Source organism: Nycticebus coucang, chromosome 12 (genome assembly GCF_027406575.1).
Source record: "Nycticebus coucang isolate mNycCou1 chromosome 12, mNycCou1.pri, whole genome shotgun sequence".
NCBI classification, from domain to species: Eukaryota; Metazoa; Chordata; class Mammalia; order Primates; family Lorisidae; genus Nycticebus; species Nycticebus coucang.
The window spans coordinates 3,988,805-4,001,020 of NC_069791.1; the positions used below are offsets into that span (position 1 = coordinate 3,988,805).

Here is a 12,216-nt window from a genome sequence, read left to right on the forward strand (position 1 = left end):
GTGGATGAAATAGTTTCTTGCTAACTGGATTTTTCTTTCTTTCTTTCTTTTTGGGGGGCGGGGGAAGCTGAAGTGGTGACCATCTACTCTTAGGAAAGAATCTCTAGCTTTGAAGATGTGTGAATGGTCAGGGTTTGATTACTTTGGTCGATTAAGAAAGCAACTGTATACTTTCCCTTGATCCCTTTGTCTGTGTTTTTTTGTTTGTTTGTTTTATTTTATAAGCTCTGTCATTTTTACTATGATAGTTATCTGGTGTATAAGGTGGCCAGATTCCAAACCATCATAAAAACAGTGCTTTGATCTTTTACACACTGTCGTTTTCTAACATCTGTGGTGTTATGTTCAAGCTCACAAAACGGAGGCCGCCAGTCGGGAATTGGGCTTTAGACGCTTTGTTTTCTGTAGCAGCCCAGGCAAGTGGAAATGACCCTGCAGCAGCCAACAGACCCCCGTTGTGGTTCCAGCTCTGTCATTCACCAGTGGGTAGCTCCGTGCAAGTCTTTTACCCTTCCAGACCTCGGTTTATGCTTGGGAAGTGGAGAGCGAGGCCGGGTGTAAAGGGCCTTTGAGCAGCAAGCATCCCTCTGAGCAGAGTTCACACCAGCTGGCCTCCCTGCCACCTGTCTGCCGGCCTCCAGTCCTCCCGTCTGTCCTCCGGGAGGCCTTCCCAGCAGCCTTATCACAGACCCTGTCAGCCCTGCCTACAAGCCTTCAGCTCCCTGCAACGTCCACAATGCAGGCAGCACTTCTTCACAGACCTGGAGTGCTGGTCCCTACCCCCCTCTCTGGTGCCATCTCACTGTCATCACTGCCGTTGCCACCGTGCACCCCATGTTCCACCCACAGGGACTCTCCTCCCTTCCCAAGGCACACCATGACCTCTCCAGTCTCCAACCTCAGTGGCTTTAGAAACATGCTCTGCCCCTATGGCCTTTCCTCTGATTACCGCCAGGGAAACTCCTCCTCATCCTGTGAGACCGCAGCACAGGGGACCCCAAATCCTACCAGGGAGGCAGTCCCCAGCCCTTATACAGGGATGACTAGACACCTGCGGGGCGGCCCACGGCAAGTTGCACTGTGTGTCCAGCTGCAGACTGAGGTCTGGGGGGAAGCCCCGGCCTCACTCTCCCCCTGCTGCTGGCTGGGTGCAGGGGAGATAATGGAGTCGGGATGTGCTTACTGAATATAAGAACGAAGGGCTGTTCACATTGGCTCTGGATCCTTACCAAACAGTCCTGTACCCTAAAAACATAGCCGTAGTGGGGGGTGGGGGTGGGCCTTTTCCGAGTCAGCTCCTGCCCTTGGTGAGGCCCATTTCCCGTTCCCTCCTGTTTCTATTTTCCTACTCAAGGCAGTGAGTGATAATAGGTTAATATTTTACATTTTTCATTTTGAAATATTTCATACTTTTTATTGAGACAGAGTCTCACTTTGTCACCCTGGGTAAAGTAACGTTGCGTCACAGCTCACAGCAACCTCAGACTCCTGGGCTCAAGCGATTCTCTTGCGTCAGCCTCCCCAGTAGCTGGGACTATAGCTGCCCACCACAATGCTCAGCTAATTTTTCTATTTTTAGGAGAGACGGGGTTCTCGCTTTTGCTCAGCCTGGTCTCCGAATACCAAGCTCAAGCAATCCACCTGCCTCGGCCTCCCAGAGTGCTGGGATTACAGGCATGAGCCTCCACATTCAGCCAATAATTTCATACTTTCATGTGACAAGAACGACCATCAGAGGCTAATTTTCAAGGAGGGATAGGAATGCTGAGTGTCAGCGGTGCACCTTGGAGTGGCTGGAATAAAATGCATGTGGCTTCAGATCTCAGCTTTGTCACATAACTGGGTGTGATTTCCACTTCATCTGCTCCCAGCTTCATCATCAGCAGTGAGGATAGAAAGCCTCGGTAGGCTGTGTGAGAATTAAATGAAATAGCACGGGTGCACGCAGAATCTGTTGTGGCACACAGAAGTTGTTTATCTGTCGTTTGAGGATCCAAAGTCTTGCACTTCAAATCTGTCGCAGTCTGTTTAGGCTGTTAAGGCAAAATGCTGTAAGCTAGGCAACCTATAACAACAGAGATGTATTGCTCGTGGTCCTGGGGACTGGGGAGTTCATGACCCCGATACCAGCAGGTTCAGTGTCTGCTTCAGGGACAGCTGTCTCTTCTTTGCAAGCTCATGTGGCAGGAGGAAGGGACAAGGTTGCAGCACCAATCCCATTCCTGAGGACTCTGCCCACATGACCTACTCACCTCCCGAAGGCCTCTTCTAACCCTCACAGTGGCAGTTTGGCTTCACGTGTGAATTTGGAGGAGACACATTCAGCTATAGCAAAAGCCTTCTAGGCGACGCCCGTAGCACAGTGGTTACAGCGCCAGGCACATACACCAAGGTTGGCGGGTTCAAACCCAGCCTGAGCCTGCTAAAGCAACAACGACAACTGCAACAACAACAACAAAAAACTAGCCGGGCGTTGTGGGGGGCACCTGTAGTCCCAGCTACTTGGGAGGCTAAGGCAGGAGAATTGCTTAAGCTCAAGAGTTTGAAGTTGCTGTGAGCTGTGACACCATAGCACTCTACTGAGGACAACATAGTGAGACTCTGCCTCAAAAAAAAAAAAGCCTTCTAGCCTATAGACCATAGTAATTTTTTTTCTTGTTTTTATGTAAGAGTCATTCCTAATATTGCTAAGATGAATGCAAATTTTGGTGTCAATCTTAAATAATCAGTGTGGACACTATTAGCCTGCAGAATTAAGCTTTAATACCTGAAATTAATTTTTTTTTTTTGAAACGTAGTCTTGCTCTGTTGCCAGGGCTACAGTGCAGTGGTGGCATCACAGCTCACAGCAACCTCAAACTCCTTGGCTCGAGTGATCCTCCAGCCTGAGCCTCCCGAGTAGCTGGGACTACCAGTGCCCACCACAGTCCCTGGCTAATTTTTTTAATTTTATGAAGAGACAGGGTTTTTCTATGTTGTTCAGGCTGGTTTCAAACTCCTAAGCTCAAGCAATCCTCTGACCTCAGCCTCCAAGCTGGTAACTAACCCTTATTCCTAAATCAGATATGTTACTCCAGTTCATAATTGAAAACTTTTCTCCTCGATGTCAGGAGTGTAAATGATCGGAACGTAACACCCTGGTTGTCTCACTTCTCGTCCGTCAAGAGTCTGGGAATGTTGCTTGGAAGTGAACTGACCCAGTAATAACATTCACATGGTCTGTGACGTGAGTCGTGGCAGCAAAGGGTCGGAGAGAATTAGAATACTTACAGCATAAGATAATCGGGTGGTGAAAACTTTATGGTAAAATATTTGAGAGAATTAGGAGGTTTGCGGTGTAAAATACTGAAGGTCGTATCCACTGTGAGAGGAATACAGAAGTGTGATACAGATTTCCGTCAGCCCCACCCATCCTGAGCTGCAGGACCTCAGGCCTCACATGGCAGCTCTGACTCACCTATTCTCTTGAGAAAATGAGTAATAATACCTCCCATGAGATACCACAGCACGCTCAGAAATCAAAGTCAGAAGTCACCTCATGGAAACAGAAAGTGCAGTGTACCACTTTATAATTTTAAAGGCATGTAACCCTACCAAGTCATTTGGAGGGCAACATCCTTTCCCTTGAATGACTGTGACCATCTAGTACAAATAGTTGGAGCATCTTTCTCCTTTACACGATCTCAACCAGTTAGTGCACCTCTGGAAATTAACAGCGTGTCCCTTATCCTTAGGCCAAATCACATATTATGTTTATGGCCTGTGAAGAAATGTTTTCAGTAGAGTCGTAACGATGACTAGGTCCCTGACCACCTGTGCCGAGCAGGTGTCTGAGCCCCCTCTCAGGGCCTGCTGACTGGCAGTGGGTGTCTGTGCCCCCTCCCAGAGTCCGCTCACCGGCAGTGGGTGTCTGTGCCCCCTCCCATTGCCTGCTGACCGGCAGTGGGTATCTGAGCCCCCTCTCAGGGCCTGCTGATTGGCAGTGGGTGACTGTGCCCCTCCCAGGACCCGCTGACTTGCAGGTGGGCGTCTGTGCCCCCTCCCAGGGCCTGCTGACCGGCAGGGGGTATCTGAGCCCCCTCTCAGGGCCTGCTGACTGGCAGTGGGTGACTGTGCCCCTCCCAGGACCCGCTGACTTGCAGGTGGGCGTCTGTGCCCCCTCCCAGGGCCTGCTGACTGGCAGTGGGTATCTGAGCCCTCTCTCAGGGCCTGCTGACTGGCAGTGGGTGACTGTGCCCCTCCCAGGACCCGCTGACTTGCAGGTGGGCGTCTGTGCCCCCTCCCAGGGCCTGCTGACTGGCAGTGGGTATCTGAACCCACTCCTAGGGCCCACTGACTGGCAGGCGTGGTGGAGGATTTACTTGGGGTGGGGACGGTGGCCAGAGTCCTTTGCACATGAACCGTTTTGATCCTTGTTGCAAGAGGAATGTTCTTGGTGTGTACAGTCTGGACTCTCGGGGATTATAGCCCTGGAAGCAGATTATGAGGTGATGGATGAGGCGGGCACGTTAATTTTGTTTGGTCTTGCGTCCTGACCTTCGAGCAGCTCTCTGGGTAATGTGGACTTTGTTTCATAAATCGTCGAGCAGGGTGATAAATTGAGCAGGTGCGTGAGGTTTCAGAAGGTGGCAGGGGTGTGATAAGGGGGTCAGGGGCTATGCACTGCAGCCCCAGCCCCCAGGGAGAGCTGACGGCCCGCCAGTCAGGGGTGAGCCTGGCTCTTCTGTTGCTTGGCTTTTTTTTTTTTCTTTTATGTTTCCAGGGTGACTGAAATAAAATATTTAAGGGGGCCTACCAAGAAAGACAGAATGTTTTGATGGAGTGAAGGCTCAGAAAGAAGGGAAGGGTCTGGTTTGTGGGTGTTTCTCAGTAGAGTTTACTGCTCTGCTGCTGTGGCCTCCGGGAGATCACGATATCCTTGCTTCGAAGTGGCTCTTCCCCTGGGGACCTCGTAGCCCTGAGGTGTGAGAGGTTGCTTTCCCTGCATCCTGCCTATTTATAAACTCCAAGTTGATGACATTAAGATGGGCTGGTGTCACCAAACCCTCAACAGTGTACTTCTGTCCTTGCAGAATAGTCTGAGTCTGCACCTGTTTGGCGTCAGGGGCAGCGTAGGGAGGAGGTGAAAGTGGGTTTCCAATACACATCTGACACTCACACATGCAGCGTCCTCGGACTGACCCCAGCTCTCCTAGCAGAGCCTGGTTCCGTTTGTCTGCTGTTTTCCTGGCATTGCTGGGCTTGGAAAGGTTCCAAGTGAATGGCGTTGTCTTCTTGGCTGTCTGGGACTTTTCATGCTCTGGAGTTATTTCAGAAAAGTATTCCTTAAGCCTGAACCTACTTTGAAGACAGGAGTCTACAATCACTAGTGGGTAAAAAAGGGCCGGCACACCCCCTCGGCATCCCACTTCCCCTGGAGAGCAGGTGCTTCAACCCGCGGACCCTGGCTTCAGTCACAAAGAGGTGACGGCAGCATCAGGCGACTGCACCATCTCTCCGCTTTGTTCCTCAGGAGAATGTGTGAGTCACAGAAAAACCCACTCCAGTTCCTCCTCTTTCTCCATTTAACTCCCTTTTGTAAAACTGCATATAAGTTTCAAATTTTCTGATTATATAATGACAGACTAAAAGCTATTGTGACATTTTCGTATTTTCTGTGGGTTTCAATCATCATGTAGAAACTTAGATGCAAACCTTTCTTGAAATCCATATAAGCCGGGCAGAATTTTATCAAAACTCGATTCTGTAATAGCTTAACATAGACAAAGTTGGTTTTTATTACTTAGTGGTTTATGAGAACAAATTAAAACCAAGAAATTTTTATGAAAGAATCCAACCCATACATATTTGGATCTCAGCCATTTCACATTTCCCCTTCATTTTTTAAAACTCAAACCAAAATTTTCTATTTCTGTGCCGGTCATCACACCGTCATGGCCCTGGATGAGCCCCTCATGTGACTGTTAGTGTAACCATTAGCTAAAATCACCAGCGGCATGGCTGACATTATTAATTTCATTTCATTCTTGACCTTACCCTTTCTATCATGATAAATCATCTTGAATTACAAGGCTTCCAATCCTCCTCTCATATTATCTGACAAGATTTTTCCCCCTAAGGACAAGGAAGAGGAGAGATTACTCAATTTAAAAAAAAAAAAAAAAAAAGATTTGTATGAGACGCTGAAAAGCCTCCATTTGATAATTTCCTTTCAAATACTAAGAGGTCTGAACATTTTAAAAATTAAAAGTTTTAGTTAGAGGACTTTTAAAAAATATTTCCTGTCATAGAATCTGCCATCTCGTTTAACACATGAATATTTTTACTTTCCATATTCTGCTGAGGAGTGGAAATTGGAACAACTCCTTTGAGAAAGAGTCTGGCAGTCTCTCTACAGCTGAACACGCTGTGGCGGTCTCACTCCCGGGAGTGCCCCTGACCGAAGTGTGCACATGGGCACCCAGGCCAGACACACCCATCTGCACCGTCGGGAGGGCCCAGGCCAGACTCTCCAGGTGCCCGTGGAGAGGGGAAGGACAGATAACCTGTGCCGTGGTCACGACACTACCCACCATGTGGACGGATCACACAGATGGGACACCCAGCACAGGGCCCGTGGGACCCCGAGTGAGGCACAGGAACAATGGGACCCAGCTGAGGAGGTGGGATAGTGCTCGGATGGGGTCACGTTGTCGGGTGCAGGGTGCTGGTCATGTTCTGTTTCTTGATTGGGGTGCAGATACCCGAGTGCATTCAGTTGGTGAAAATGTGTCCGGCTATACACACGTGGTATGAACACTTCACTGTCTATGTGAAGTCTCTTTCATTAGAGAGTGCTTTTCTAAGGTACTTTTGCTTTATTGAATGGTCTGCATCCTTTATCTGATGGCAAGAGAAGCCTTTTGCAGGAGGGGCCTTCCTTAGTGCCCTCAAGGAAGCCACCTGCACCTGTTAGAGGACTTTTCCTCTAACACCTGAAGCACCCCCAAAGCTGCTCCCTGCCACCCAGCTCTTCCTGCACCTGCCCCAGGGCCTTTGCATGGCCGACTCTTAAGCTCCTTTGAGGTTCTCTTGGCCCCTTCAGTGAGTGCTCTGCTCTGCCCCTTAGCCCCAGAGCAATCTCTGTGCCTGCCTGGAGCTTCCCTCTGTCTCCAGCTCACACGGGAGCGCTGAGCAGTGAGGCTTCTCTCTGTGTCCTTTGTGCTCTGGGTACCTGGCACGCACAGGAGCTTAGATGTAGCTGTGTGAATTCCTTCACCTGGGTCCCCAAAACTGTGATGGTCTCCTCATTGGCTGACACATCACTGGCCAGCTGACCGCACTGCAGCAGAAGATGATTTTAGTAAAAGGAGGAAGGACGTGAGGAGGTATTTTGTGTTCTCCGGCAGGCAGTCATTAGTAACCCAAGACCCAGGGTCTCTGTATCCACTGGAAGCCTGGCACCTGGCCCTCAGCTGCAGCTCCTGTCCCCTGTCTCCCATGATCAGGCCCACTCCCTGGGGGTCTGAGTCCCTTTTTCTTCCTCCTGGCTGCGGTGCCCAGAGGTCTGGTCCAGTCCCACAGAGTCAAGCTGGGAGCCTTGTACTCTGAAGTGAGGCCGCCCTGGGCTCACCACCTGCTCTAGCCTGCTGGCCCCCTGCTCCGGTGACAAAGTGTCTTCTGTGGCCTGTCCCTGACTGTATTGCTTGGGTCCTCTGGGCACTCCGAGGCTCTCATGGGATGGGGAGCTCTTTTCCTTCTCAGTGGGGTGTTCAGCTCTCTGCTTCCTTTGGAACCACTTTCCGGTCAGGACCAGAGAGAGGAGCAGAGCAGCTCTGGGCAGATGCCCGTCCCCACCCCAACTCTGGGGTCTGCCCTGCCCACCAGTTATTCTGGCATCCTTTCCCCAAAGAAAATATCCTTGTCCCTGGTCAGAGGCAACCTTGTTTGTCACTTTCTTCTATTTAGCAGCCCAGGACACTGAGTGACCAGGATACGTACCTTCTACTCTCTTTGTAGCAGACCTGTGCTCTCCGGCATCCTTGTGAGTCTGGTGGCCTGTCTTTGGTTTTGCTGAGGCTGTGGTTACCCGGCTTTCCAGGACATACTTGTGGCACGTGCCCTGCCCATCTTGTCATCTCAGGAGCATTCCATTATGCTTCCTTGAGGGAAATCCTCAAAATTTAAGATAAAAATGGAGGTACAAGAAAAGGTTCTTTTTGTTGTTGTAAGCACAAGGCAAGCTGCACACTTTCCAATGCACTTCAATGTGAGAGTCTAATGTCTAGGTCTCTAATCTGTGTGCTCATGAAGTAAAGAAGAGACACGGAACTGTTACTGAGATCTAGGTCTCTAATCTGTGTGCTCATGAAGTAAAGAAGAGACACAGAACTGTTACTGAGATGTTCTTAGGATTGTTAAATACCATGGTGGGGTTTTACATGGTTTAGCTGCACCACATATGTGTGGTTTTATGGGACGATAGCTCTTAAATTATAAAAAGTTAACTAAATCCAAAATATATGCATCCAAGAATGTTTTTATATACCATGGGCCTTAGTTTTAACTTTTTCAAAAGATCAAAAGCCACATTGTATTGTTTTATAAAGTTTATTTAAATAATCACTAAAATGTAGCTGTGAAAGCAAGTCAGAATGCTCTGTGTTCATTCTTCCAAAAATTACTTAATTCAGAGCCTTTACTATGTTGGGGGCTGTGTTGGACACCAAGGTGTAGCTAACGTTTTTAAAATACAGTAGAACCTCTATAAATCAACCGCCCAAGAGACCATAATAAACTGGTCAACTCACAAAGTAGGCCTGCTGTACTGATGCGTACATGGGGTGTGTATCCAGTCTGTGAAAATTAGGTCAGCGTAAAGAGGTGGTCAGCTGCAGAGGCTCTACAGTAATGACTGTATTTAAGGGCAGTTGGTATTTGCATATGTGCAGATGTTTCTAACAGGCATAAACCCAAATAATATCACCAATGAGAAAATCTTGAAATATACCCAGCATATCAAATAATTAGGAGGCTGAGGAGAGTGTCTAGAATTTTTATTTTGCAGGTTGACATGGGGCCTTTGTGTGTGCTTGATCCCTCTTGAATTTGGGCCACATTTTTCTTTTCTTTTTTTTTTTTTTTTGAGACAGAGTCTTACTCTGTTACTCTGTTATAATGCAGTGATGTCATCCTAGGCCACAGCAACTCAAGCTCTTGGGCTCAAGCGATCCTCTACACCCAGCTAATTTTTTTCTGTTTTTAGTAGAGATGAGGTCTTGCTGTTGCTCAGGCTGGTCTCAAACTCCTGATATCCAAAGATCCTCCTGCCTTGGCCTCCCAGAGTGCTGGGATTACAGGCATGAGCCACTGTACCCAGCCCTGGTCCACACTTTTAATGGGCCAGCATCTCTAGGAAATGTGCCTCGGGAAGGGGTGTATAGCCATGAACTGCCTAGGGGTGGACCGTGGAAGAAGCCATGCCAAGTTGTTCATGAGTCTTACAATTTAAAGTCAGAAAATCATTAGGTTTTATTGCTGAAAGCAACCTGACAAATTCCTGCCCCCACATTTTGTAGATGTTAAACTTTGGGCTTGTTGCTTATAGGGAATTTGAAGTAAAATCCCACTGGGGACTGAAGACTCCAGAGTGCTGACCTGAGCCCTCCCTCTGGAGGGACATGCCACTTCAATGAGGAAATTCTAGACACCTAAAGGCCTGGCAGGCCCTAAGGAGTTTCAGATGCCCACATAGTTGGGCCATTCTGCTTCTCCCAACATGTCTGTGTCCTGGCCCGTGGGCATCCGTGGGCTCCCGTGACCCCTGCAATGGAGCTGGGCCCCGCCCTGCTTGACTCCTGTCGGTGACTTCAGCTTTTCCGAAAACCATTGGCTGTGACACTCTTTTTAATAATTTTTTAAAACCTAATTCAAAACTGGGTTCTCAAAAACCTAAAAATTTTCAGATGAAAGTAATCCATCTGGGCGCAGTGGCTCACACCTGTAATCCCAGCACTCTGGGAGGCTGAGGCAGGTGGGTTGCTTGAGTTCAGGAGTTTGAGACCAGCCTAAGCCAGCGCGAGATCCCATCTCTAATACTAGCAGGCCATTGTGGCAGGCACATGTAGTCCCAGCTACTGAGGAAGCGGAGGCAAGAGGATTACTCAAGCCCAAGAGTTTGAGTCTGCTGTGAGCTATGATGCCATGGCGTTCCATCCAGGGTGAGAGTGAGACTCTGTCACAAAAAAAAAAAAAAATAAAAGTAATCCATGTCCAATGATAGAAATATGTAGGATTATGAGTAAGTTAAAGAGAAAACCATTAAATATCATTTTGATAATATTCTGCAGACTGCACACTCATAAACATGTGCATACAAGGCCCTCTGTGTCAACTTTGTGATTGCACAGAAACAGGCTAGCGAGCAGAAATGCATTCCTCTGAAAACACCAGGGGGCTTTACAGGCCGTGTATGTCCTGGGTACTTCAGCATCTTGGGGGTTTCATCAGGTGACCCCAGGCCTGACCTGGCCTTTGTTCTTCAGATGAACTCCTTGAACACCACTGACTCCACAGGGCCTGATAGCCCCGAAGCCATGAGGCCTGAGAGTCAGTAAGAAGGACAATCAGGGTGCGGGTGACAATTTTGTTTTAAAAACATGGTGGTAAAATTATGTCACAGGTGCACATGGAATATTCATAAATTCCCTGGTAGGCTTGTGGCAGTTGCAAGAGTGAGAGAGAGAACACCAGAAAGGTCGAGAAACCTAAGGGCGTGGCATCCATGTCAGTGAGTGGTGATAGCATGGCATTTCTGCAGATCTAAGAGATCCTTTTTATTTTACTTCTTAACATATCCAAAGTCGGATATTTTGCACTTGGTTGTGTCTGTCAGCCAGGTGGCAGGCCTGATGTGTCATCTCTGGGCATATGCAAACATCAAAAGAGCAGATGCTTAAAAGGGCGGAAAAGATATCTTTTCCTCATAAGGCAGATTCATAAGAGAAAAGCAAACAGACTTGTTTAATGTTAGTTTCATGTGACAGGGGACCCTCTGGAAGAAAATGAAGACCCAAAGAAATAGGCAAACTTATGTATTTTTATGCTTAGGTTTGAGGAATCGCAGACGATCATGGACGAATATGATTTGACAAAGGGGGTATGATTGAATGGGAAAAAAGTGGGGAGAACTCATGGCTTCATGGGCAGAGACTTTGCAGGGCCTGGGCTTGAGCGCTGTGCTATCTCTATCTCAAAATTCTTAATTTTGTCCAGAGTTTCCATGTTTTCATTTTGCGTTGCACCCCACAAGTGATACAGCCCATCTTGTCCACCAGGTGGTTGGGAGGGTGACTTGAGAACTCACAAAGTGCCAGTTGTGGACCTCAGGGCGCAGTGGGACTCCACGGTCATTAGCCAGTCATGGAACTCAGGGCGCAGTGGGACTCCACTGTCTTAGCTGGTATTATCATTATTTCTTTATAAGCAGAGACAACCAAGATAAGTGCATTATACACATTTCATGTCATCGTGAAAAAGCAGTGTCAGATAAACAGTTAATCTCATTTTACAGATAAATGGAAACCCAAGAAATTAAAAAGCCTGCTAAAATCTCGCAGCTTGTGAATGTGGAGCTTGGATTTAGACCCAAGTCCATCTCACCCACAGCCGCGCCACTGACCTGCCCTATCAAATGTTGGTTCCTGCTCTTCTTTCCTGGGGGCCCCTCGGCAGCCCAAACCTTAACCCCACAGGGGCTCAGAGCCCTTCCGCATGGTCCCAGATTCCCACCAGACCCAAGACTAGACTATGGGGTTACAGCAAACAGGAAGCACAAGTCCCCCCTTCTCACCCTCAGTCCTTCCATCCTCACCCATTCTGTCCTGTCCCCAAGCCTGTCCAGAATTACCAGCTCGGAGTTCCACCTCTGGCCAAATACGACCGGCCTGGTGAGAATTCCTCTTGCTTTCTCTGGTTCCTGGAAACGTAGCTTCCATGACTAACATCTAACTGACACTCCAGACCTACACGAGGGGGCGGGGGGGCTGCTGGCATCAGGGACTGGGAAAGGGGCTGTTGGCAACGTCTACTCCTAGGAGTCTGAGGCCGCGGCCATCTGTCCATGGCAGGGAGACTTTCCTGTGGTGTCAGGCCCTGACTTGCTCTGTCTACCCTTTTCTCTGCCTGAAAAGGGAGAAGAGAGACGACCCATTCCAGCATACTGCTGGGAAGCCGGCA

The 12,216-nt window shown here is 48.6% G+C and overlaps 1 protein-coding gene across 3 annotated transcripts in view; it reads left to right on the forward strand.

Moving 5' to 3' along the window:
* The window catches only part of PPM1H (protein phosphatase, Mg2+/Mn2+ dependent 1H), a 261,618-nt gene that overhangs the window by 189,325 nt on the left and 60,077 nt on the right, over positions 1-12,216 (forward strand). The window lies entirely within an intron of this gene.